The sequence below is a fragment of the Anolis carolinensis genome, chromosome 6 (assembly GCF_035594765.1).
Source record: "Anolis carolinensis isolate JA03-04 chromosome 6, rAnoCar3.1.pri, whole genome shotgun sequence".
Lineage (NCBI taxonomy): Eukaryota > Metazoa > Chordata > Lepidosauria > Squamata > Dactyloidae > Anolis > Anolis carolinensis.
This window is the reverse complement of record NC_085846.1, coordinates 75931561-75957157: the sequence shown is the minus strand read 5'-3', so window position 1 is coordinate 75957157 and position 25597 is coordinate 75931561. Positions and strand designations below refer to the sequence as shown.

At 41.7% G+C, this 25597-nt stretch overlaps 1 protein-coding gene across 5 annotated transcripts in view; it reads right to left on the bottom strand.

Moving 5' to 3' along the window:
• The window catches only part of thrb (thyroid hormone receptor beta), a 266903-nt gene that overhangs the window by 219935 nt on the left and 21371 nt on the right, over positions 1-25597 (bottom strand). The window contains exon 1 of one of the 5 annotated variants that reach the window (XM_008118958.3): positions 4642-5307. The exons of 2 other annotated variants lie outside the window; for them this stretch is intronic. The gene's annotated coding sequence lies outside the window, so the exon portion shown is untranslated. Of the gene's footprint in view, positions 1-4641; positions 5308-25597 lie in introns of those variants that run through there. 2 more of the 5 variants (XM_062958090.1, XM_008118960.3) reach the window with 2 other exon arrangements.

Below are 25597 nucleotides of genomic sequence, written 5' to 3'. Positions count from 1 at the left end.
CTATAAAGGTGTTATTTTAGTCCATAAATCACTTCTTTGCCCTTTTGATTCTAATATGCAATTATCAAGAATAACTCACACCTACATCAGATTTCAACACACCTAACAGTCATTTTTCCTGCCCTGCGGAATTATAGATATGACATAAAGACTAGAAATGGCTAATTTAAAGTATTCTTAGCAAATAACACGACTGCCTGGTGGAAGTGCTGCAGAAAACTGTATACAGACAGCAAGTTTCAAATCCCAGCTCACCTATGGAAACCTACTGGGTAACACTCTCTTCGCCTCAGAGGAAGGCAAAGGCAAATCTTGCCCCCCAAAAAACCAGAATAAGGTCACCTTAAAGTAACCATAACTCAGAAATTACTTGAAGTCACACAGGAGCAACAAACCCAAAGAGATGCCGAACCCTTATTCAATGCTACATTGGTTTCATATCATTTTGATTTTCATATTTTCTAAAGAACCCTAAAGTAGTTGTTTGGTGAAAGTGCTAAGAAACCCATTTGAAAATTCTCGCAATAATGTCTCTAATAAATCCAGTTCCCAAACCGTCCAGGGATCAGGGAACATTTGTTAAATAAATGTAAGTTTGCAAAATGGGTACTCAGATGATGAAATTGTTCCCTGCAAAGGCCAAAAATACATGATGTACTATTAAGAATGGGAGTACCCATTGTACATACTTCAAATCCTTTCCATCACTACAGAGTAATATATACTACATATGTAGAAAGGTGGGGACAAATTGTTTGGACTATGACTTTCAAGAAGCATACTTTTCTTCTTAGAAAGCAAGTAGGAGCTAGACAGATCTTATCAGGAGAATGATTAATGAAAATAACCTCATCCAGCTTCTGCAGTAACCAAAGGGAAATAATATTTTATTCGAAATGGTTGTTGTCACTCTTTCTGCTTTTTAAATCACCATACCACTTTGAACATGCCCAGTCTCTTCTGATTTTGGCAACTAAGCAGGATTAATTACACAAGCCAACAAAATCAAACTTTTGTTATCATCAGAAATGAGAGTAGCACAGTTTAAATCATTTTTATGCTGATTTTTAAAATGTCATTATTTTTCCCATCACGTCAACTTTTAAAAAATATGACAAATGGTACATTACAACAGAGTACTGTAAAGTCTGCACATTTCAAATCATATTCGTGCAACACAAGCCAACAAGTATTTCATAGAATCATAGAATTGGAAGAGACCTCATGGGCCATCCAGTCCAACCCCCTGCCAAGAAGCAGGAAAATCGCATTCAAAGCAACCCGGACAGATGGCCATCCAGCCTCTGCTTAAAAGCCTCCAAGGAAGGAGCCTCCACCACACTCCAGGGCTGATGGGAGTTATGATAAAGTAACTGTTGTAGTTCAGCCCTTGATTGTGCCTGCACCTAATGTCACTGAGGAAGTGGATAATGGGATTTCTGGGCCTGTGAGCCACCATGAGATTTTAAGTCCTGAAACTGAGCCGTCTCTGTCTCCAGTAGCTAGTGAAGGCCACATTCCAGAAGGTGTTGTTGAAAAGCCTTTTGCTAGGGAAGCAAGGTCAGAGGCTGAAATGAGCTCAGAGGATGAAATTCCAGGTGGAGAGAATAATAAACTGATAGGTAGGAGACATAATTTTCCTGAACACAAAGCTGCCCAGCAGAATTTGTGAAGGTCACAGCACTTGTTAGCGAAAAAGCCATTATCAGGCTATCCGAGAACTCAGCATGATTTCATGTCTATATTAGAGAGACCAGAGGGATTTTTCAGCAGTCTGGTCAATGCTGGAGTTTGAGAAGCAACATCTCTGGTCAAGTCCTAGCTAAGCCTGCTAAGGGTTAGTTTCATGTTTCATGCTTTCAAGTTTAAGTGATTATTCCTGGATTTCTGTATTGGATTTTTATGCTATCTTTTTGTATCCTATGTTGAATGTCTTGTTGCCTTGGATTTTGAAACAACTCTTATACGTTGAATCTTTTGGAATTTTTAATACATTTCGACTTTGACATTTTTACCATTTTTGCTGAACAACTTTTTATATAATATTCAATAAACTGCTTTGCTGTTTTAATTTGGACTGGAATGTGGTGGTTAAGTACAGAGGTGTTTCCTGCCCTGGAGTACAACAGTAACATCTGGAAGGCTGCACTTTGTTCCCTGTAGTCAGGGTAGTGGGGTTCGAGTTTAAATACAAGGCTTTCCTCAACCTCAGAACCACAAGTGAAGTTGGGTTGCAATTCCCATTATCCCTGTTCCACATGGCGGGTAATAAAAAGTGATGGGAGTTGATGTTCAATAATATGTGGGGGTGCCAATTGGGTGAAAACAAAGGAGCACCATTGCTATGTAAAAGGAATTATAGTTGGCCCTCTCTATCCACAGATTCAGCAGCTCTTCGAAGGCAGCCATAAAGCTGAAAATGAGTTTGATATCCCTGTTTTAGAGAATGGAGCAAAGTTTGTAAAAACTCTCATATAAACAATTCTGGAAATGTGTTGTCAAATGTTTTCATGGCCAGAATCACTGAGCTGTTGCGTGTGTTCCGGGCTGTATGGCCATGTTCCAGAAGCATTCTCTCCTGACGTTTTGCCCACAACTATGGCAGGCATCCTCAGAGGTTGTGAGGTATATTGGAAATTAAGTCACTGAGGTTTATATATCTGTGGAAGGTGAGAGAAAGATATCTTGTCTGTTGGAGGCAAATGTGAATGCTGCAATTAATCACTTTGATTAGCACTGAAAAGACTTGAAGCTTCAAAATCTGGCTGATTCCTGCCTGGGAGAATCCTTTCCTGGGAGGTATTAGCTGGCCCTGATTGTTTCATGTCTGGGATACCTTGTTTTCAGAGTGTTGTTCTTTATTTTCTGTCCTGATTTTAGAGATTTTAAAATACTGGTAACCAGATTTTCATGGTTTCCTCAGAGCCAGCTATTTATTCATTGTGTCAGAAGCGAACAGAGGGTACAAGTTGTATTGTATTTGAAAACACAAAGTTAAAAAACACAACAACAACAACAACTTGGCATTATACTAAATATCCTTTGACCATTAGCTGGCCACGTGGAGTGCCTCTGGTGTTGCTGTAAAAAGGTCCTCCATTGTGCATTTGACAGGGCTCAGACTGCATTGTAATAGGTGGTCTGTGGTTTGCTCTTCTACACACTCACATGTCGTGGACTCCACTTTGTAGCCCCATTTCTTAAGGTTGGCTCTGCATTTCACAGTCTGTTCAGCGCCTTCCAAGTTGCCCAGTCTTCTGTGTGCCCAGGAGGGAGTATCTCATCCTATGTCAGCCATTGACTAAGGTTCTGGGTTTTAGCCTGCCACTTTTGGACTCTGGCTTGCTGAGGTGTTCATGCGAGTATCTCTGTATATCTTGGAAAACTATTTCTTGATTTAAGGCATTGGCATGCTGGCTGATACTTGAACCAGCTAACACCTCCCAACACCCGGGCCAGCTAACACCTCCCAAAAAAGGATTCCCCCCAGGCAGAAATCAGCCAGGCTTCGAAGCTGCAAAGCTTTTCAATGCAAATCATGGTGATTAATTGCAACATTCAAACTTGCCTCCAACAGACAAGAGTTCTTTCTTCCACAGATACAGAAACTTGCCTAGTTTCGAACAGACCTCACAACCTCTGAGGATGCCTGCCATAGATGTGGGCGAAACATTAGGAACATGGCCATACAGCCCGGAAAACACACCGCAAATCCAATCTTCTGGAAAGGTAGGATGGAAAATGGAAAATTAAGGAAAATTTTCCTTGGAATCCCCCCTTGTAAAGCCTACTTATTTGTGTGCTTCTTTGGCAACACTACTTATGGAAGATCTCTTGAAATCAAAGGTGGTCATGGTTAGTTGTGAGGGAGAAGCTCCATTCCATTCAATGAGCCCACAGTGTTCTTGGTCAGCATTGGCTACCTATTTATAGGGAGATCTTCGCCAGAGAGGGCTTGTAAGAGACGCGATTTGTCAATGCTACCGACAAGCACACCAACGCCAAGGCTAAGGGCATGTCTTTTCCTCCCCCAAAGAAGCCATCCGTCTTTCCGAGGCGTCTCCTCCACGCCCACACAAGCTGGCCAGACAGCCTTTCCCAATCGGGTAACCCCACTCAACCTTGGCTCTATCCCCCTGCGAACATCTTCCTCCTCCTCCTCCTCCTCCTCCTCCTTGTTGTCACTTAACTTACTCATCATGGAAACTTCCACTCGCTCTGCTCATCGCGCCCGCACAAAACTATGCCAGCGCGAGAGAGAGAAAAGGAGAGTCTATTTTCAAGCAAAACAACCATTGTTTTCATTCTCTAAGCGCATATAGAGAGACACTGTATACATTACATAAGCTTAGAGAGAGACAAGTCCCAAAGCCTCAGCAGCGAGTGGGTTGGAAAACCCCGGCCGGCTTTTGGGAGGCATGAAAAACATAGGCAGGAAGAAGGCAGAAACGTCAAGCAAGGCGTTCAGGGGCTTCTTCCCCTCTAGACCCCATTGGAAACCCCGACTGAGTGATGCGTTTGCCGGCCAGAGCAGCTCTAAAAATACTCCTGCCGCCCAACATCTGCCGGGTCCAGCGGTGAACTCCTGCCCGGGTCAGGCTCCCTCCTCAACAACAATAACAACAACAAACCCGGACTCACCGCTGCTGGGACCCGGCGCCTTGTTGAGCTGTTGATACTCCGATCCGAAGGGGCAAAGCTCGGGATTAGGAGGCTGGGCGCACCTGAGTCCTTTCCCCGCGCCGCTTTGCCCGTCTCGGCGCGCTGACCTGGTTTCCCCCGCTGAGCCGCAGCGACGGGAGAGGCGAGGATCAGGCAATGCGATAGAGCTAGCCCTCCAGGGTTCCCCTCCGAGGTGAGCCCATGGCGCCCTCCTGACACCCCGACGCCACGAGGGACGCTCCAAGCCCGCAACGCGCCTCCCCGGGCGCCGCGCCAGCCCTGCCTTCGCCGTGCCTTCGGAGGGTTTGGGCTCCAAAGAAGGAGGGAAGGAAGGGGCATCCGAGGCACGGAAGCCACTCGGGAGGAGCCTCAGCCTTCCCCGCGCCCTGCTCTCCTGCCAAGATGCTGCCTCAGCGCTTCTCCAAACTCCCCAAGATACCTGGGCTGCTCTCCAAGTGCCGGGGCGGGAGGAAAGGTGCTTCGTTTTGGCTTTGGGAATGATTTTTTTTTTCCCTAAGGGAATCCTCCGCCTCTCAAGACCTTCAGGGTGGAAGCCAGGTGCTTCAGTCCCCTCTCTTTCTGACAAAACCCAAAAGAACCAGGGAAACACAGGCCAACAAGTATTTTTATTGACCCATCTAACCTAGCACTGCAGGCATGTAGTTCCCAGGGTGGTCCGCAATAAGGCCTTATATTTATTATTTCAACTGTTATATTTATTCATATCATGATCTGATCACCATGATCAATATATCCCATATCCATGGGGAGAACGATACAAAAGGTTTTCTAGGGCAAAATTCTCTCTCACCCAGACTCAGCACCCCCCCCCCCCAAAATCCCAGCCCCTCCTGAACCAAAATCTTGACTACGGGCCTGTAGTACTGGAAACTCTGATTAGTCTTTCCTAGATCAAAATCATAGAATCATAGAGTCGGAAGAGACCTCACGGGCCATCCAGTCCAACCCCCTGCCAAGAAGCAGGAAATCGCATTTAAAGCACCCCTGACAGATGGCCATCCAGCCTCTGCTTAAAAGCCTCCAAAGAAGGAGCCTCCACCAGAGAGTTCCAGTGCCAAACAGCCCTCACAGTGAGAAAGTTCTTCCTGATGTTCAGGTGGAATCTCCTTTTCTGGAGTTTGAAGCCATTGTTCCGCGTCCTAGTATCCAGGGCAGCAAAAAACAAGCTTTTTCCCCCCTCCATATGACTTCCCCTCACATATTTATACATGGCTATCATGCCTCTGGTGGCACAGTGTGTTAAAGCGCTGAGCTGCTGAACTTGCAGACCGAAAGGTCCCAGGTTCAAATCCTGGGAGTGGCGGGAGCGGCCGCTGTTAGCTCCAGCTCCTGCCAACCTAGCAGTTCGAAAACATGAAGATGTGAGTAGATCAATAGGTACCGCTCCGGCGGGAAGGTAACGGCGCTCCATGCAGTCATGCCGCCCACATGACCTTGGAGGTGTCTACGGACAACGCCGGCTCTTCGGCTTAGAAATGGAGATGAACACCACACCCTAGAGTCAGACATGACTGGACTTAACGTCAGGGGAAACCTTTACCTTTACTTAACCAAATTCCCATGCTAAGTCTATGAGACGCAAAAAAATTTCAAACTCCTCCCGAAATTTTTTTCTGGCTACGGCCCTGATTGACATTCACAAGCATGTGGACAACTTCAACAGAAAGGAGGAAGCCATGAAAATGAACAAAATCTGTCTAAGTAAAGGTAAAGTTTTCCCCGTTAAGTCCAGTCATGACCGACTCTGGGGGTTGGTGCTCATCTCCATTTCTAAGCCGAAGAGCCGGCGTTGTCCGTAGACACCTCCAAGGTCATGTGGGCGGCATGACTGCATGGAGCGCCGTTACCTTCCCGCCGGAGGGGTACCTATTGATCTACTCACATCTTCATGTTTTCGAACTGCTAGGTTGGCAGGAGCTGGAGCTAACAGCGGCCGCTCACTCCACTCCCAGGATTTGAACCTAGGACCTTTCGGTCTGCAAGTTCAGCAGCTCAGTGCTTTAACACACTTCGCCATCGGGGCTCCAAATCTGGCTACCAGTATTAAAAAACTCAAAAATCAGAACAGTAAATAAGAAGCAACACTCTGAAAACAGAGGAGTTCCAGACATGGGAACCAGGGCCAGCTAACGACTCTGAACAAAGGATGCCCCCAGGCAGGAAGAAGCCAGGAGATGAAGCTATCAATGCTAATTGAGTTAATTAACTACAACATTCACACTGGCCTCCAACTGATAAAGAGTTCTTCTCTCACCCTGGACTTTCCACAGATATATATAAACCTTCCTTGCTTAGTTTCTCCATACCTCATAACCTCTGAGGATGCCTGCCCTAGATGTGGGCGAAACGTCAGGAGAGAATATTTCTGGAACATGGCCATACAGCCCAGAAAACATACAACAACCCAATAATAAGAATTATAGAGTTGTCAGAACCACTGTGTTTCCTAACAATTAAAGCTATACTGTCATTTGATATCTTTTTACTTTATAATTGGGGTTTTTTTGTGGTTCAGAGCTGCTTCTGTTAATTTCTGCCCATCTGTTATGGAGATTTCCAACAAGTATTTTTCATCAGATATAATTTTAGGTCAATTTTAGGTGCTGAATTCAGATCTGTGTTTATTTTTCACTATCAATGTAGTTTTTGCAATGAGGCTAACCGGATAATTAATACATTTATTCACTGATATCAATAGAATCTAGTTCATAGGTAAAGGTAAAGGTAGACGCCTCCAAGGTCATGTGGCCAGCATGACTGCATGGAGCACTGTTACCTTCCTGCCAGAGTGGTACCTATTGATCTACTCACATTTGCATGCTTTCGAACTGCTAGGTTGGCAGAAGCTGGGGCTAACAGCGGGAGCTCACTACACTCCCTGGATTCGAACCACCAACTGCCACTCTATGTAGTCCACAGAAAATGGGGCTATAACAGGCATGGGCAAACTTCAGCCCTCCATGTGTTTTGGACTTTCACAATTCCTAACAGCCTCCCTAGAGGGCTGAAGTTTGCCCATGCCTGGCTAAAAATGGTTTTAATATGTAAGGCAGAGCTTTCCAAACTGTGTGTTGCACAAGCGGAATGAGAAACCTCAGAGCAATAAATCATAGATTTTTGGAAAATATCAATAAAAGGTTTCAATGAGGTGCATCCTTATACACTATGTCCAGCTGATTCCTAATTAATAATATTACAATAAAACTTTATTTATACCCTACTCCATCTCCCAAAGGACTCGGGGCAGCTTACACTGGGACAAGCCCAAAACAGTATTATTACATCAATAAAAACAGTAACACAACAAAATCACAGTATAATAACACATCTTCTAAAATTCAAATAACTTAAAACATAGACAGTAATCCTAATCAGTAGTCAAGCACTATAGGACATGGGGCATTTTAAGGGGAAATGGAAACCTGAAAGTGCATATTCTTCGGTGACTAGGGATGGAAGCAACTAAAGGTAATAAAGTGCATGGAATAGCCAAGGCCTAGGTAAAGCACATGGACAATTAATTATCAGTTACGAGAAGGCACTTGTGAACATCCACGTTTTCAGATTCTTCCGGAAGGAATCCATGGTGGGAGCTAATCTAATCTATATATTTTATCCTGAGCCTTACGTTGAGCCTGTATAATTTTTGCCTCTATATATGTATTGCACTATGCTCAGACTCGTTGTTTTATCCTGTTTTATGCTGTTATATGGTTTTATTGTTTATATTGTTTATATTAGTTTTATTGTATGACTGTTTATTATATGTGACATTGGGCTTGTTCCCCATGTGACTGTACATGGGGCTTGTTCCCCATGTACAGTCATTAATTAATCAGCCCCAGAGGGTTTTTAATAATCTATCCTGTATTTATTACGATTTTACCATTTATGTGTTTTAAATGCAATTCTTTATCCTGTATTTTTGTTTTAATTGATATACTGTATTACTGTTTTATCTTTATATAGTGTGATTTGTATTATGTTGCCTATATTTTGTCCTATGTTGTTTGGGCCTCTGCCCCATGTAAGCCGCCCCGAGTCCCCGCGCGGAGATGGTGGCAGGGTATAAATAAAGTTGTTATTATTATTATTATTATTATTATTATTATTATTATTATTATTATTATTATTATTTACGACACAGCAAACAAGATAGACATGCTGGATTTCGTATCACAAAATCACAAGTCAAACACTTCCCAAGTGTCTAGGACTGTGTGATGTATGTTCGGATGATGCGTGCAGATCCCAGTAGGGTGGCCTTTTGCAGTTGGCAGATCATGATTTTGTCAATGTCTATTGTTTCCAAATGTTGGCTGAGATCTTTTGGCATGGCACCCAATGTGCCAATCACCACCCGGACCACCTGCACTGGTTTCTGCCATAGTCTTTGAAGTTCAATCTTGAAGACCTGATAGAGGCTGAGTTTTTCCTGTTGTTTTTCCTCAATGCGACTATCACCTGGGATGGCAACATCAATGATCCAAACCTTTTTCTTTTTCACAACTGTGATATCTGGTGTGTTGTGTTCCAGAACTTTGTCAGTCTGGATTCGGAAGTCCCACCGTATCTTTGCGTGCTCATTTTATTATTATTATTATTATTATTATTATTATTATTATTATTATTATTATTATTATTATTAATGTGAGCCACCCCGAGTCCCCCTGGGGGAGATGGGAGAGGCATATAAAAATAAATTATTATTATTATTATTATTATTATTATTATTATTATTATTATTATTATTCTCCTCCTTTGGGAGGAAGTTCCAGAGACTGGGGGCCACCATCGAGAAGGCCCTCTCTCTTGTCCCCACCAACCATGCTTGAGACGGAAGTGGGATCGAGAGGAGGGCCTCCTCAGCAGATCTTAGAGCCCATCTAAAACACCAGCATATGCTTAAGAACAGACAAGCACCTCAGGCTCTGAGGATTACCTGGGAAGGAATCCCACTGGAGCATTGCAGCACACCAAAATACTTGGGACTTACCCTGGACTGCACTCAGAATCACAGAAACACAGAATCACAGAGCTGGAAGAGACTCATGGGCCATCCAGTCCAACCCCCTGACTTACAAGAAACACTGCTTGAATATCAAGCAAAACATGGGTGCTAGAAATAATATCATACGAAAGCTGACTGGCACAACCTTGGGATCACAACCAGACACAATGAAGACATCTGCCCTTGCGCTTCGCTACTCTGCTGCTGAGTATGCATGCCCAGTGTGGAACACATCTCACCACGTTAAAACAGTGGATGTGGCTCTTAACGAGACATGCTGCATTATCACAGGATGTCTACGCCCCACACCACTGGAGAAATTATACTGTTTAGCCGGTATCGCAACACCTGACATCCGCCAGGAAGTAGCAACCAATAATGAAAGCACCAAGGCAGTTGCACATCTGGCCCATCCTTGTTTGGATATCAGCCAGCATGCCAACACCTTAAATCAAGAAATACTTTTCCAAGATCTACAGAGATACTCGCAGGAACACCCCAGAGAGCGAGAGTCCAAAAGTGGCAGGCTAAATCCCGGAACCTCAAGCCATGGCTGAGACCGAATGAGAGATTCCCTCCTGGGCACACAGAAGACTGGGTGACTTGGAAGGCATTGAACAGACTACACTGGCACCATGAGATGCAGAGCCAACCTTAAGAAATGGGGCCACAAAGTGGAGTCCACAACATTGAGTGTGGAAAAGAGCAAACCACAGACCTCCTATTACAATGTAGCCTGAGCTCTGCCACATGCACAATGGAGAATTTTCTAATAGCAACACCAGAGGCACTCCAAGTGGCCAACTACTGGTCAAAGGACATTTAGTATAAAGCCAAGTTTCTAAGTTTGTTTGTGTTTCTAAATATATTACAACTGTACCCTCGGTTCACTTCTGACATGATAAATAAATAAATACTGTATGTAACACATTTTTTTGTTTCTGGGTTATCCACGCCATTTCCTAATTGGTTCTATCATAAAAAACATGGTAAAAGTGTACTAAACTGCAAAAACTTTCTGCAGGACATCCTACAGCACATTTTACTACAGTTTTTCAATGACTATGTGAGTATCTCATAGAGTCTCAACCAATTCAACATAGTCTAGAGTATACAAACCACTTTCAAAGTAAATACTGCACAATTAAACTGGAAATAGTTTCTGGAGTATGAGAACATAGTTTCTGGAGTATAAGAACTACTGTCAAAGTAAATACCACACAATCGAACTGGAAATAGTTTCTGGAGTATAAGAACATAGTTTCTGGAGTATAAGAACATAGTTTCTGGAGTATAAGAACATAGTTTCTGGAGTATAAGAACTACTTTCAAAGTAAATATCACACAATTAAACTGGAAATAACACTTTCAAATCAGGAAAATATTTTTCCTTCAAATTTTGTTACATAATGTTACCATGTATGTATGTGTCCGTATTGCTTATAAGGGGTTGGGTTAACCTCCGGTTTGATAATAAATCTAAATGACTGTGTTGCGAAGTGATGAGTGCCTAAAAAGTGTGTCGCCAACATGAAATGTTTGGAAAGCTCTGGTTTAAGGTGTTGCCGGGCTCTTTATAGTTTTGCCTTTTATTCTGTTTGTAGTGATAGGGGTTCAACACTACAGTATATAGAAACAACAACACAAAGTTGTCCTACATCACACTTTGTTGTTGTGTGGCATGGTTTCCAACTTGCGGCGACCCTAAGAAGATGCTATAATGGAATATTTTTGGCAAGATTTATTCAGAAAGGGGTTGCCACTGTTTCTGTATGACCTGTTCAAAGTCATCCAGTGGGCTTCTGTGGCCAAGCAGAAATCTGTGTCCTAGTTTCCAGAGTCATGGTCCAAAGTTGAAATCATTACATCATGCTGGCTCTCTAGAGCACGGCTTTCTTAAACTGTGGTTCCCAACCCCAAATGGGATCACAAAAATTGGCAATAGTAAAAACTTTGTATCCATTTACACAAACCTGTTAGCAACAATGTGCATAGTTTACAGTGGACTCTGCAGAAAATGCTTCAACTGTACTTCATGAAAAGGAAAATCAGCCTGTTGTTGAAGGTTTTCATTGCCAGAATCATTGGGTTGATGTGAGTTTTCCAGGTTATATGGTCATGTTCCAGAAGCATTCTTGTGGAACATAGCCATACAGCCCAGAAAACTCATAGCAACCCAGAAAATCAGCCTGTTTAGCAAACCTTGCAAATGCTGTCTTATTATCAGGACATGTTTGGTTCTTATAGCTATTTTATATACTTATCTACCCAGGGTCGCATAAACATTTCTTGGATGGAAAAGAGTTGTGAGTGGGAAAAATTTAAGAAGCTCTGGTCTAGATCACATTCTTGTCATAAAAATGTCTTTTACGGGAAATCAGTTCTTAGAAGATTAGGAAGTTAAGACCACAGGACTGCACACTTTATCTACCCATATTATTTTGATGTTCTTAGCTTTGTGAGGAATCCAAATGAAAAATTTTAAAAGTCTGATACTTAAATATAAGAATTGGTATTCTGACAACCTTTGAATTGCACTGAAAAATTAAGATGATTTAGCCCTTTGTAATCTTCCATGTCTAGAATAGTCTTTTCAATATCTTTTCCAATACAAATCTGATAGTGAACATCTCTTTGGTGTTAACAATTTCTTCAAAAACCTTGCTGACTGTAATCACAGCTATACCATTTTATGTCATTCAGCAAAAACTCCAGTACTGATTTCTAAAGTATTTCTTCAGAGGTGAACAAGTAGTTTTAAGGTTGATTTTATTGCCAGCTATTTCATATAAGAAGGGCACTGTCAAACATAAATGGCAGGATACTGTTTTGGTGCTAGGAAATATATCTCCATCAAATATGCCAGGTACATTCTTAGAATAACACTATGAGCCACTCAGCATGTCCCAGTACAAAGGTCCCTTGCATTAACAGTTGAATTACTTCTGTTCTATTTCCCAAGTAACGTTATTTTCATTCTAAACATTACTTATTTCTCAGTCGAGGATTTACCTATGCTAGAACTGATTCACATGCAGCCTAGCCATGTATATTATAAACGTGTTAAATAGAGGGTGGGAGCAAGTTACAAACATTATATATGTATAGTCTTTAAAAGGAAATTGACTCCCAGTCTCTGAGCATTACCTTTCATATCACAAATCAACAGACCAAGAATGCTAATGTAATTCAACAATTAAAACTCACACATCTGACAACAAAACCTGGAGAATATATTTGCAAAATAGATTATTTTTGTTATTTATCTTATGAACAGTATAGGTAAAGATAAAGGTTTTCCCCAGACATTTAGTCGTGTCCGATTCTGGGCGTTGGTGCTCATCTCCATTTCTAAGCCGAAGAGCCAGTGTTGTCCGTAGATGCCTCCAAGTTCAAGTGGCTGGCCCAACTGCATGGAGTGCAGTTACCTTCCCGCCGGAGCAGTACCTATTGATCTACTCACATTTACATGTTTTCGAACTGCTAAATTGGCAGAAGGTGGGGCTAACAGTGGGAGCTCACCCCACTCCCCGGATTCAAACCGCTGACCTTTCAGTCAACAAGTTCAGCAGCTCAGCAGTTTAACCCTGCTGCACCACTGGAGGCTCCATGAACAATATGCACACATGTAAATTTATCAATTCCATGCAGCTGGTTTCCCAGATTCCCATTCCCTATAGCTGGTTTCCAGTTCGAAAACATGCAAATGTGAGTAGATCAATAGGTACCACTCCGGCGGTAAGGTAACGGCGCTCCATGCAGTCATGCCAGCAACATGGAGGTGTCTATGGACAACGCTGGCTCTTCGGCTTAGAAATGAAGATGAGCACCAACACCCCCGAGTTGGTCACAACTGGACTTAACGTTAGGGGAAACCTTTATCTTTACCTACAGAATGGCCATTAAGCATATTATAACATTGATGGATTGAATGTTGAAAAGAAGACAATTTGAGACTAAGGGTCTGGAGACCATGATTCAAATTCCTATTTTGCTACAAAGGCCACTCTCTCAGCCTTAGAGGAAGGCAATGCTAAGCCTTCTTTGAATAAATATTGGCATCAAAACCCTGTGATAGGATTGCCATTGGACAGAAAGAAATTGAAAGCACACATCAACACAAGGATGATCAATAATGAGAGCAAGGTCTTGGTAACAAACCACACTAAATCTGCAAAGCAGCTCTATAGAAAGCGTGCCTTTTCCAGATTACCACACACATTCCTCTCTTCCACAATATATTTTCTGACACAGGGAATTCTTGCACAACTAAAGAACTGCTAAAGCCTTAGACTGGAACGTTACCAAGCTGACTCATGATCCTGAGAGCTGCAATTCAAAACATCAACTTTTCTAAGTTCTGGAAATGGCCAAAGCAAGCTGTTCCCTTTGAGAAAGTTAACCTATTCCAAGGGTCAATGTTTCTCTCTCAGTAATAAAGACAAATCTACCATTACTATCCTCCAAACACATAGAAGTTTCAGCATTACACTACTCATGCATTCTTAGTGGGTTTTCCCATTTACTTGCAAGTTTAATGAGAACCAATGTAAATATTTCAACTATTCTTGTATGAAATTGATAGATGAGTATATAACTAGGGGGGCCCTGGTGACACAGTGTGTTAAAGTGCTGAGCTGCTGAACTTGCGGACCAAAAGGTCCCAGGTTCAAATCCCGGGAGCGGAATGAGCGCCCACTGTTAGCCCCAGCTCCTGCCAACCTAGCAGTTCGAAAACATGCAAATGTGAGTAGATCAATAGGTACCACTCTGGTGGGAAGGTAACAGTGCTCCATGCAGTCATGCTGGCCATATGACCTTGGAGACGTCTATGGACAACGCTGGCTCTTCAGCTTAGAAATGGAGATGAGCACCAACCCCCAGAGTCGGTCACGACTGGTCTTAACGTCAGAGGAAGCCTTTACCTTTACCTTTACTACTCATGTACAAGTCCAGAAATTTTAGTCATTTTTTTTTTTTAAACTGGGTTGCTTTTTCCATCGGTCAGTATGAGTACTGTATCTTAACTCTTATTTTAAAAAAAGAAGAAATGATCCCCATCTCTGAATAAATGGACAAAAAGCAAGAGTTTGTATTAATTTGTTCGCCACAACCTTTTCTAGCTGGAAAATCAGCAACAAGATTGGATGAATGAAAAACTAAATATGATTTACGGTCATTTCTGGGTCCTTGGGAAAATATTAATACATTTGAAAATGGTATGATTTTTTCCCCACTTGGGTGCAATTCGTCAACTTTTGATCTATTTTATAGAGACTGTATTTTATAGGAGCCCCCGGGTGGCACAGCGGGTTAAATCGCTGAGCTGCTGAACTTCCTGACCGAAAGGTCGGTGGTTTGAATCCGGGGGGAGGGGTGAGCTCCCACTGTTAGCTCCAGCTTCTGCTAACCTAGCAGTTTGAAAACATGCAAATGTGAGTAGATCAATAGGTATCGCTCTGGTGGGAAGGCAACAGCGCTCCATGCAGTCATGTTGGCCACATAACCTTGGAGGTGTCTACGGACAATGCCGGCTCTTCGGCTTAGTAATGGAGATGAGAACCAAACTCCAGAGTCGGACACGACTAGACTTAATGTCAGGGGAAAACCTTTACCTTTACTATAGAGACTCTTAAGAGTCAGTAAAATTTGGTTGCTAACAACATTTTTCCCCCAATTTTCAACACATTCACATTCATTAGTCTTGTGTCCATCTATTTCACAGATAGCGAACTAACAAGGAACCCAAAACGAGATCTACCCATAACCAAACTTAGATTTAAACCCAACCTAAACCTGAATACTGTATTCTTTATGTTGGATTACAGTGACTTAACATTAGATATGGGTTCTTTATATGGGTTGGATGAGCAGGAAAATATACTCTTCATAATAATGAAATGTTAGCTGGCAGGAGAAGGGAAGATATTGGGGAGGGACACTAATCTTCAAAGTAGAACAACAGAAATATTAAACGATACTTCAATTTGAAATACTTTCAGCATAGAAGATTAAATTAAAATATAAATTGAGCATCTCTCCCTCTGCCAAGAATGAGTCACTTACAAACAGAATGAAGCCAGGAATGGAAAGAACTCTAACACAGTGTGTGTGTGGGTGAGCGTTTAAAAAAATATCTAGTGAAACTTGGGCCAAAACCCAGTGTCTCTACTTCAAAAACATCCTTCAAGATCCCAGAGCAGATTTTGGAAGTGGCTGGGACTTCCTCCCTGTTTTGCTGGTTGAGGAACTTTCACTGTTAATTGCATGTCACCAACATTATTTTTTAATATCTGCTTTAATATCAATAGGAACTGAGTACCGTATATACTCCAAGATAAGCCGAGTTTTTCAGCCCTTATTTATGAGCTGAAAAAGCCTCCCCCGGCTTATAATCGGGTCAGGGTCAAGGCCAGCAACAGAGCCTGCAGGCTATTGCTTGCAATATATGATTTATTTCTCTCTTCTTCCTTATCAGTGTGTTTTCTTTTGCAAAGCCTCCCTCCCTCTTAATCAAAGGAATGTTTTGAAAAAAGACACCCTTGCAAGTCAGGAAGAAGAAAAAGATATAAAAATATATATATTCATTAATCTTATGAAAGCATTTTCCCCTGAAATATTTGTTAAACTCTCCTACAGATATATAGGCATTAACCCCTTGCAAGCTTTTGCCATCTTTATGTACCTTTATATGTGTGTTTATCTATCTATATGCATTAATTTTATATATGAATTTCCCCTCATATGTTTGCAGGTTTTTGCAAATCCTTTATACATATAAACCTGTGTATCTGTAGCCATACATATACATTATTTTTATATATGAATTTACCCTCATATGTTTGCAAGTCTCTACAAATATCTATATAAAGAGAGATGTCTGGATAGATATGAATATATTCTTACCTACCTATATATAGGGCTTGCAAATATTACAGGGGGGAATGAACACACAAATATATATAGGCATGTCTAGATAGATATGAATATATATGTGTGTGTGTGTGTGTGTGTGTGTATAGGGCTTACAAATGTCGTAGGGGAAATGCACATGCGTGCGCACGCACACACACAGAGGATTTGCAAACGTTTCAGGGGAAATGCATATGTGAAATTAGTATTTATAATTATAGATCTATATTTAGCTCTGCATTGTTTATATAAGCATTGAATGTTTGCCTGTTACTACGTTGGAAGCTGGCCTGAGTCCTTATGGGGAGATAGGGTGGGATCCAAATGAAGTTTTATTATTATTATTATTATTATTATTATTATTATTATTATTATTATTATTATTATTATTAGGTTATTGTTGATACCATATTGTTTTTGTTGCCCTACCTTTCCACTTATAGAGCTAGTTTATTGTTTTTCTTTGAAATATGATAAATCTTCAAAAACATTTAACCTACTGATGCCTCGATTAATAAAATTTTATTGGTATCTATTTTTATTTTGAAATTTACCCATAGCTGCTGCATTTCCCACCCTCTGCTTATACTCGAGTCAATAAGTTATCCCAGTTTTTTGTGGTAAAATTAGGTGCCTCGGCTTATATTCGGGTCGGCTTATACTCGAGTATATACGGTAGTTATGATGCACTCACAAAAGTGATCTCTTTGCAAAGTTTGTATGAACAGGGATCCGGTTCCTTGACAATCAGAAAATCAATGTATACCTCAGTTTTAAAGACATTTATTGCTATACGAGCACATCAAAGAAAATGAAATCCAAGAAAAGTACAACATTAAGTGACTCAAATGTACAAAAGGAAGGTAGCAGTGCGTTAATCTTGTCACATAGGATTAGCCAAGGACAATGAGCTACTGTTGTCCTTAAATCACCCTTTCATATATTTTTTTTTGAATTGTTGAATGATGATGACAACACACTGAAATGATGAATACACACTGTTTTGAAATTATCAAAAAAGTAGGCATGTGGTGATGTGTCATGAACAAAAAAGTCATGCCTTGATGCTGCATATTTTCGATATTAACTGTATTCTTCAGCATGTTCTTCCTCAACTATCTCATTAATGCTGCTATTGGCAATGATAAATGATGTTTAGTTCCAGCAACAGATAAATTGCAGCTACTGCCCAATTTAATGGCATGACATAGTTTCCAAGCATATGATTCTTGCTTCACCAATAACAATCAAGCACATGATTAGCAAAACTAACCAGATCTTGTCTTCTCTCACTCTTCTCTGGATTTCTCTCTTCAGGGCATATCGGGCCAACTATCTATAGCTATGCTACGCTGAGTTCTGGCACTAAAACAGTGCCTAGGTGAATGCCAGCCCAATCCAATTAATATCTGATTACTCCTCTGTGCAAAGGTTGGACACACTGTGTGAAAAGCAGCAACATCACCTGTAATGTGTCTTTTGAGGAGTGGGGTAGCAAGGGCATTCAAATCCAACCTGGGGAGAGCACAGATGAGTTCCCTCTATCAGCTCCAGCTCCATGCGGGGACATGAGAGAAGCCTCCCACAAGGATGGTAAAAACATCAAAACATCAGGGCATCCCCTGGCCAACGTCCTTGCAAGCGGCCAATTCTCTCACACCAGAAGCGACTTGCAGTTTTTCAAGTCACTCCTGACACAAAAAACTGGAACAGGATGGAGAATCTTCGTTCTTAGAACAGCTCAAAAGGGGAAGGGCACTGCCTCAAGTATCAAAGTCTCAAGTCAATTAGGACATTGAAGGATCTTGATTTCATTGTGGAAATGTATTGGCAGCCCATTCTTTTAAGACTGACTCAGATTACATACTGTCTACATCAGGGGTCCCCAAACTAAGGCCCGGGGGCCGGATGCAGCCCTCCAAGGTCATTTACCTGGCCCCCGCCCTCAGTTTTATAATATAATCTTTTTATATCATTTTTAATAATATAATATAATATATAATACTGATAATATTATAATGTTATACAATATAATACAAATAATAATACCATATAATAGTATTAATTGTATGTTATATATTACATATAGTATTACAGTATAGTAGTATAGTTCAATATAGTAATATATAATGCTAATATTGTGCAATGCTAATAATATAATATATTCTATGTACATACAGCTGCTCTGAGTCCCCTTCGGGGTGAGAAGGGTGGGATATAAATATAATAAATAAATGTAGTAGATGAATAAATAAATAATTTTAGACTTAGGCTCGCCCAAAGTCTGAAATGACTTGAAGGCACACAACAACAACAACAACAACAACCCTAATTAACTTGACTATCTCATTGGCCAGAAGCAGGCCCACACTTCCCATTGAAGTCCTGATAGATTTATGTTGGTTACAGTTGTTTTCATTTTTAAATATTGTATTGTTCTTTCATTGTTGTTTTGCACTACAAATAAGACATGTGCAGTGTGCATAGGAATTTGTTCGGGTTTTTTTCCAAATGATAATTCGGCCCCTCCACAGTCTGAAAGATTGTGGACCGGCCCTCTGCTTTAAAAGTTTGGAGACCCCTGGTCTACATAATACTCCAATCAGCAATTAAGTTGTTGCATTTTGCACTAACTGCAGCTTCCAAGTTTTCTTCAGTGTACATAGAAAGACTAGCTGTGCCCTGCCACGCGTTGCTGTGGCCAATTGGAATTGCAGTGAATAGCCTCGCTGCTTGAAAGCCTGGCCATTTTCTACATAGGGTATCCTTGCTAGGCCAGGTTGAATGAGATGGAGTAGCCTCGTGGTTTCCAAAGTCTGGCTTTGGAGCTGCAAGGCTGTTCAGTGTTAATCAAGGTGGGCCACAAAGGGGTTGATATATGTGTGGAATAACGTGCAGTGTGGTAGAAAGAACTGTTGTCTGGTTGAGGCAGGTGTTGCCATGGATCTCCTTGATTAGCATTGAATAGGCCTTCAGCTTCAAGGTCTGCCTGGTTAGTACTTGGAAGAATCCTTTACTGGGACGTGTTAGCTGGGTGTGATTATTTAAGTTGTTTAGCATTGAATGGTCTTGTAGCTTCCAAGCCAGGCTGCTTCCTGCGTGAGGGAATCCTTTGTTGGGAGGTGTTAGCTGGACCTGGTTGTTTCCTGTGTGAAATTCCCCTGTGTTCTGAGTGTTGTTGTTTATTTAGTGTCCTGATTTTAGAGATTATATTGTTGTGTATTGTTATTAGAGCACAGTAACATTATATTGATAATGTTATATGATTTGCTTGGAACAGGATTATATGAGGCCCCTTCTACACAATGGTTTAAAATTCACACTGAAGTGGTGTTTTTTGTTTTGTTTTGTTTTGTTTTGGTTTGGTTTGGTCTAGGAGGCAGTCTGGCTTTGAAGCTGCAAGGCTGTTTAGTGTCAATCAAGGTGGGTCACAAAGGGGTGCATTACGGTTTTTGGGGGTTTTTTTGGCCCCATGGAGGTTAGGGATGTGTAGTATGTTTGTAAGAATGTAGAGACGTGGATGAGGGGTTGTGTTGTCAATTTTCTAGGTTGGGGGCCCTTTAGGTTTGTTGTTTTGCCCGGTGGAGCGATGCCATTCTCCTTTTATATATATAGACTAGCTGTGCCCGGCCACGCATTGCTGTGGCGAAGTATGGTGTTATGGGAAATAAAGTATTGAGGAATTGGTGGTAGTTAAGGTAAAGGGTAAAGGTTTTCTCCTGACTTTAAGTCCAGTTGTGTCCGACTGCACACTGAAGTGGATTATATGGCAGTGTGGAGTCAAGATAATCCAGTTCAAAGCAGATAAAATAAGATGATAAATGGGTTATATAGCTGTGTGGGCCTTGAATCTACACTGCCATATAATCCAGTTCAAATCTGATAATCTGTATTTTGTAGGCAGTGTGGAAGAGGCCTAAGTGAGGCCTAACTCTGCCTGTCCCCTGGGCTGCGTGGGTTGCTAGGAGACCAAGTGGGTGGAGCTTAGCCTTTTAACTGGCAGCAATTGGATAAAAACAATTATTCCTCTCCCTCTAATTAGGATTTTATTTTTATTTTATTTTTGTTGTATGAATGTAGAGGCATGGATGAGGGGTTGTGCTGCCAAGTTTAGTGTTTCTGGGATGTGTAGTTTTGTTGTTTTGTCCTAGGCTGAAATTTCATTACCCTTTTATATATATAGAAGATGTGTAGGATTATAGACAAGATGTAGGACAGCAAATTGACCAGTCTTGATTAATGCACATTTCTATACTCTGATTTATCCCTTGCATTTTTGTATCAAACAAAACTATTCCTATAAGGCTTATAAGCAATAGTTGTTGATTATTGATAAATATCATTTTTTGTGTCAGGAGCAACTTGTAAAACTGCAAGTCGCTTCCAATGTGAGAGAATTGGCCGTCTGCAAGGAAGCTGCCCAGGGGATGCCCGGATGTTGATGTTTTACCATCCTTGTGGGAGGCTTCTTTCATGTCCCTGCATGGGAAGCTGGAACTGACAGAGGGAACTCACCTGCTCTCCCCGAATTCAAACCACCAGGACTTGTTCTGCCGGCACAAGGGTTTAACCCATTATGCCACCAGGGGCTCATATCAAATATAAGTTACTATATCATAACTTGATATCAAGTAGCATGTGATGCAGGATTAAGAAAGTTGATTTTTCTCTTAAACGCAACTAGTACACCTCTTATGCTCATGGGACAAGTACCAATGAGTTTACCTATCTACATTTGACAAAGTATATCTATGAACTCTCAAGGTCCTTTGGGTGATTCTTTGATATGCTTCACTTGAAGTTACTAGGAGCCCCCGATGGTGCAGCGGGTTAAACTCTTGTGCCAGGCAGGACTGATGACTTGAAGGTTAGATTGCTGACCTGAAGGTTGCTGGTTCAGATCCAGATCCATGAGGAGATATGAGAGATGCTTCCCACAAGGATGGTAAAAACATCAAAACATCTGGATGTCCCCTGGGCAAGGTCCTTGCAGATGGCCAATTCTCTTACACCAGAAGCGACTTGCAGTTTTTCAAGTCGCTCCTGACATGAAAAAAAACCCTGGGAATTACTATTGAATTGAATGTTTTCTGCTAGAAGTTACCACACAGTAGCCCTGCAGGACTCAGCACATTTCGAGAGAAAATATGGTATACCTCTAGGAATTTTCTAGGTCCTTCAGGGCAACTCTATGGAAACTTCTGGCAGAAGCCATTCACTTCAATAGATTTCACTATTACCTCAGTTCTGTTTCCACCATAAGTTCAGAAATGTATCCCTTATGGAAACAGGGCCCATAATGTTTGTAACTATCTGTACAAAACCACTCTCAAAGTTATCCGAGATTCCTGTACTTTTGCAGAGCTCTACTGTCTATGCTTAGTCTCCGATCTGCTTGGAGAATAAACACTAGCACAATAAATCCCAGGGTGTTACAGCAATTACTTATTTAGAACAAGTAGCCATATCAAAACTTCCCCGCCTTCCTGCCCTACCTCCTCAAAGCTTGTCTGGTGTATAGCTGCTGGCATTGGAGATTATCACTTGACTTAATGTAACACCTGCCCTGAGATCTTCATAAGTGGGTCATACCAACCTGGGTGGCAACAGCAATAGCTTCCAATCATCCCTGAGCTAGTGTTACATTTAGTTTTAGATCACAGTGCAGAGCGTAAAGCTATGAATTTATGTGTGCTTTGAAATACTTAGCACATGGATTTTTCCAACAGTGCTGTGAACTACAAGCAATACTTCAATAGATATCACATTTAACTCTCCCTACAGCCCGTTGCCAATAGTATGTCAGTCTTTCCAAGATAACTTATCTATTATTGCAATCATTATCACTGACATCGTCTAACATTATTGCTACTGCTATTTTTCCAAACAGCTTTTCTTGCTGTTAGAGATAACGAGTAACAAAAAATATGCATTATCTTCACTATATTTTACCAACTCGTTTTTTTCTTCAATGACAAGGTGTCAGAAAAATGGTAAAGGAGACTCCTTTTTTTCAAAATGACAAGAATGAGCAAAGCACACACCAAAATTTTGAATAGTTCATATTCCGTCAGATTTCAACAGTAAACCTCCCTTAACTTTTCCCCATTTCTTTTGTACGCAAAAGCTCAGAAGACGGCATGCCCAGGAAACATTTTTGCCCACAAATTCAATTCAGCTCCGCTACTCCTCCACCTTCTCCTGTGCCGCTCCATCACTCCATTAAATATAGATCATGGGTGGGCAACATTTAACCACAGGCTTCCCTCAGTGATCTCATACAGCCCTCTGCACAATTTCCAAAAACTTCTACAAACTTGAACTAAGGTTCAAGGCCATTCAGCAATCCATTAGATGTGGAAATAGGGAGATAAGCACCCCTAAACATCCCAGCACGGACCCTTAAATCCTCCGAGGAGGCACTCCTCTCGCTCCAACCGCCGTCTCAGATACGGTTGGTGGGGACGAGGGAGAGGGCCTTCTCGGTAGTGGCTCCCTGCCTCTGGAACACTCTTCCCAAAGAGATACGGCAAGCTCCATAAGTATTATCCTTCCATAGGTAAAGGTAAAGGTTTCCCCTGACATTAAGTCTAGTCGTGTCCGACTCTGGGGGTTTGTGCTCATCTCCATTTCTAAGCCGAAGAGCCGGCATTGTCCATAGACACCTCCAAGGTCATGTGGCCAGCATGACTGCATGGAGCACCATTACCTTCCCACTGGAGTGGTACCTATTGATCTACTCACATTTGCATGTTTTCAAACTGCTAGGTTGGTAGGAGCTGGAGCTAACAGAGGGCGCTCATTCTGCTCCCGGAGTTTGAACCTGGGACCTTTTAGTCCACAAGTTCAGCAGCTTAGCGCTTTAACACAATGTGCCACCAGGGGCCCATAGTAATAGAGGGTAGGTGGAAGAAAACATGTCCTGTCTTTGTAAAGGAGGAAGTGGCCACCTGGGAAACAGGGCAAAGTTTAATTTGTACCCATACCTTGAGAAGTCTGACTTGGCCATGGTAGTAAACGCTCTACTTACATCTCGAATAGATTACTGCAACGTGTTCTATATTGGGTTACCTTTGAAGACTGTTCAAAAGCTACAACTGGTCCAACGAGCGGCAGCCAGATTGATCACCGGAGCTGCGTACAAGGAGCATACAACCCACCTGTTGCACCAGCTCCACTGGCTGCCAATCTGCTACCGAGCACAATTCAAAGTGCTGGCTTTAGCCTATAAAGCCCTAACTGGTTCTGGCCCAGCTTACTTGTCTGAACATATCTCCCTCTATGAACCATCTCGGAGTTTAAGATCATCTGGAGAGACCCTGCTCTCAGCTCTGCCTTCTTTGCAGGTGCAATTGGCGGAGATGAGAGACAGAGCCTTCTCGGTGGTGGCCCCTCGGCTATGGAAATCCTTCCCCAGAGAGATTAGATCAGCTCCCTCCTTCCTGACCTTCCACAAAAAAGGGAAGACGTGGCTCTTTGACTAAGCCTTCGAAAATGTAGTGCAATAATTAGATACGAAAGATGTGTAATTGACTGATGGAACGGCCTCGGAATTACGCCTATGGATCACGTGATTTTGACTTGTATGGATCCAAAGGCAGTCCCCGGCGGAATAGTGTGTTAAAGCACTGAGTTGCTGAACTTGTGGACCAAAAGGTCGCAGGTTTGAATCCTGGGAATGGAATGAGCTCCCGCTGTTAGCCCCAGCTTCTGCCAAACTAGCAGTTCTAAAAGATGCAAATGTGAATAGATCAATAGGTACCACTCTGATGGGAAGGTAACGATGCTGCATGCAGTCATGCTGGCCACATGACCTTGTAGGTGTGTACGGACAATGCCGGGTCTTTGGCTTAGAAATGGAGATGAGCACCAATCCCCAGAGTCGGACACAACTGGACTTAACGTCAGGGGAAACCTTTGCCTTTACCTATGGATTCAAATGCTTTTAATTGTTTATTGTACTATGATTTTAAAATCATTGCCTATGTTTTGAAGCTGCCTTGAGTCCCCTCCGGGCCGCAAATAAATAAATAAATAAGTTAGCAGCTGTAATACTTGTTCAAAAAACAACTGGCATTTTCTCCCCCAAAACTGTGAAGGCAAAATGAGATGAAACTCTCTAAATGCGACTCGGTAATTACCACAATGTGAGTGTAAAGCAAAAAAAAAAAAAAAAAAAAGCTTCCCCAAAACGATTTGCTTATTTATGGTTCATTATGGTACCGACTTCTTCACACAGAACAAAGCATGAACAGAACTGAGCTCCCCGATGCTTTTGCAACAAGTCCCTTCCAAAATCCCCCCTTTCAAAATGCTAATTGATCGTCTAAATGAGCTTTATTAATAATTGATGGGAAACTGGCAACAACCTATTAGTGCATGCTTTGGCAACCTTCTTAAATGTCTAATTAGGTCAGTGTGTCCAATCAAGAAAGCTCTCAAAAGAAATGAGAACGAGTCTTTAAGTCGAGTTCACTTTGAAGAAGGGAAGAAAAAGAAAATGACCAAAACTATACAATGTTGTGACTGGGCAGAGAGGTACACAGTTGCACAGAATTGTTGCCAAAACACATCTGAAATCAGGACACCTTTTCTTCTATTTTTCATTCATGCTACAACAACCTATTTTCATTTGCCCGAGGTGAGGGTCAATGATCTCCTGGTGAGAAGACAAATGATGAAGTACACCTCCATTCACTTCTTTCCGTCTATCATCCTCTCTGTTTCACTCTCAAGCTGTGACTAATCTGTTAAAAGGTGCTAGTTTCAATGTATCTAGCTCTGCGTATACACAAAAAACATACCAGAAACAATACAATAAATATTTCAGGGGTTATTCGGGGGCACTGATTCATAAAATTGCACTGGATAGACCGCATCAGCTCTAGTTTCTTAGATACAGTTATCATGATTTTCTATGGAGCAACAGATGGCAAGTGGTATATGGCATCTATTCTGTATATCAAAAACAAGGCATGATGGGGGATCTGG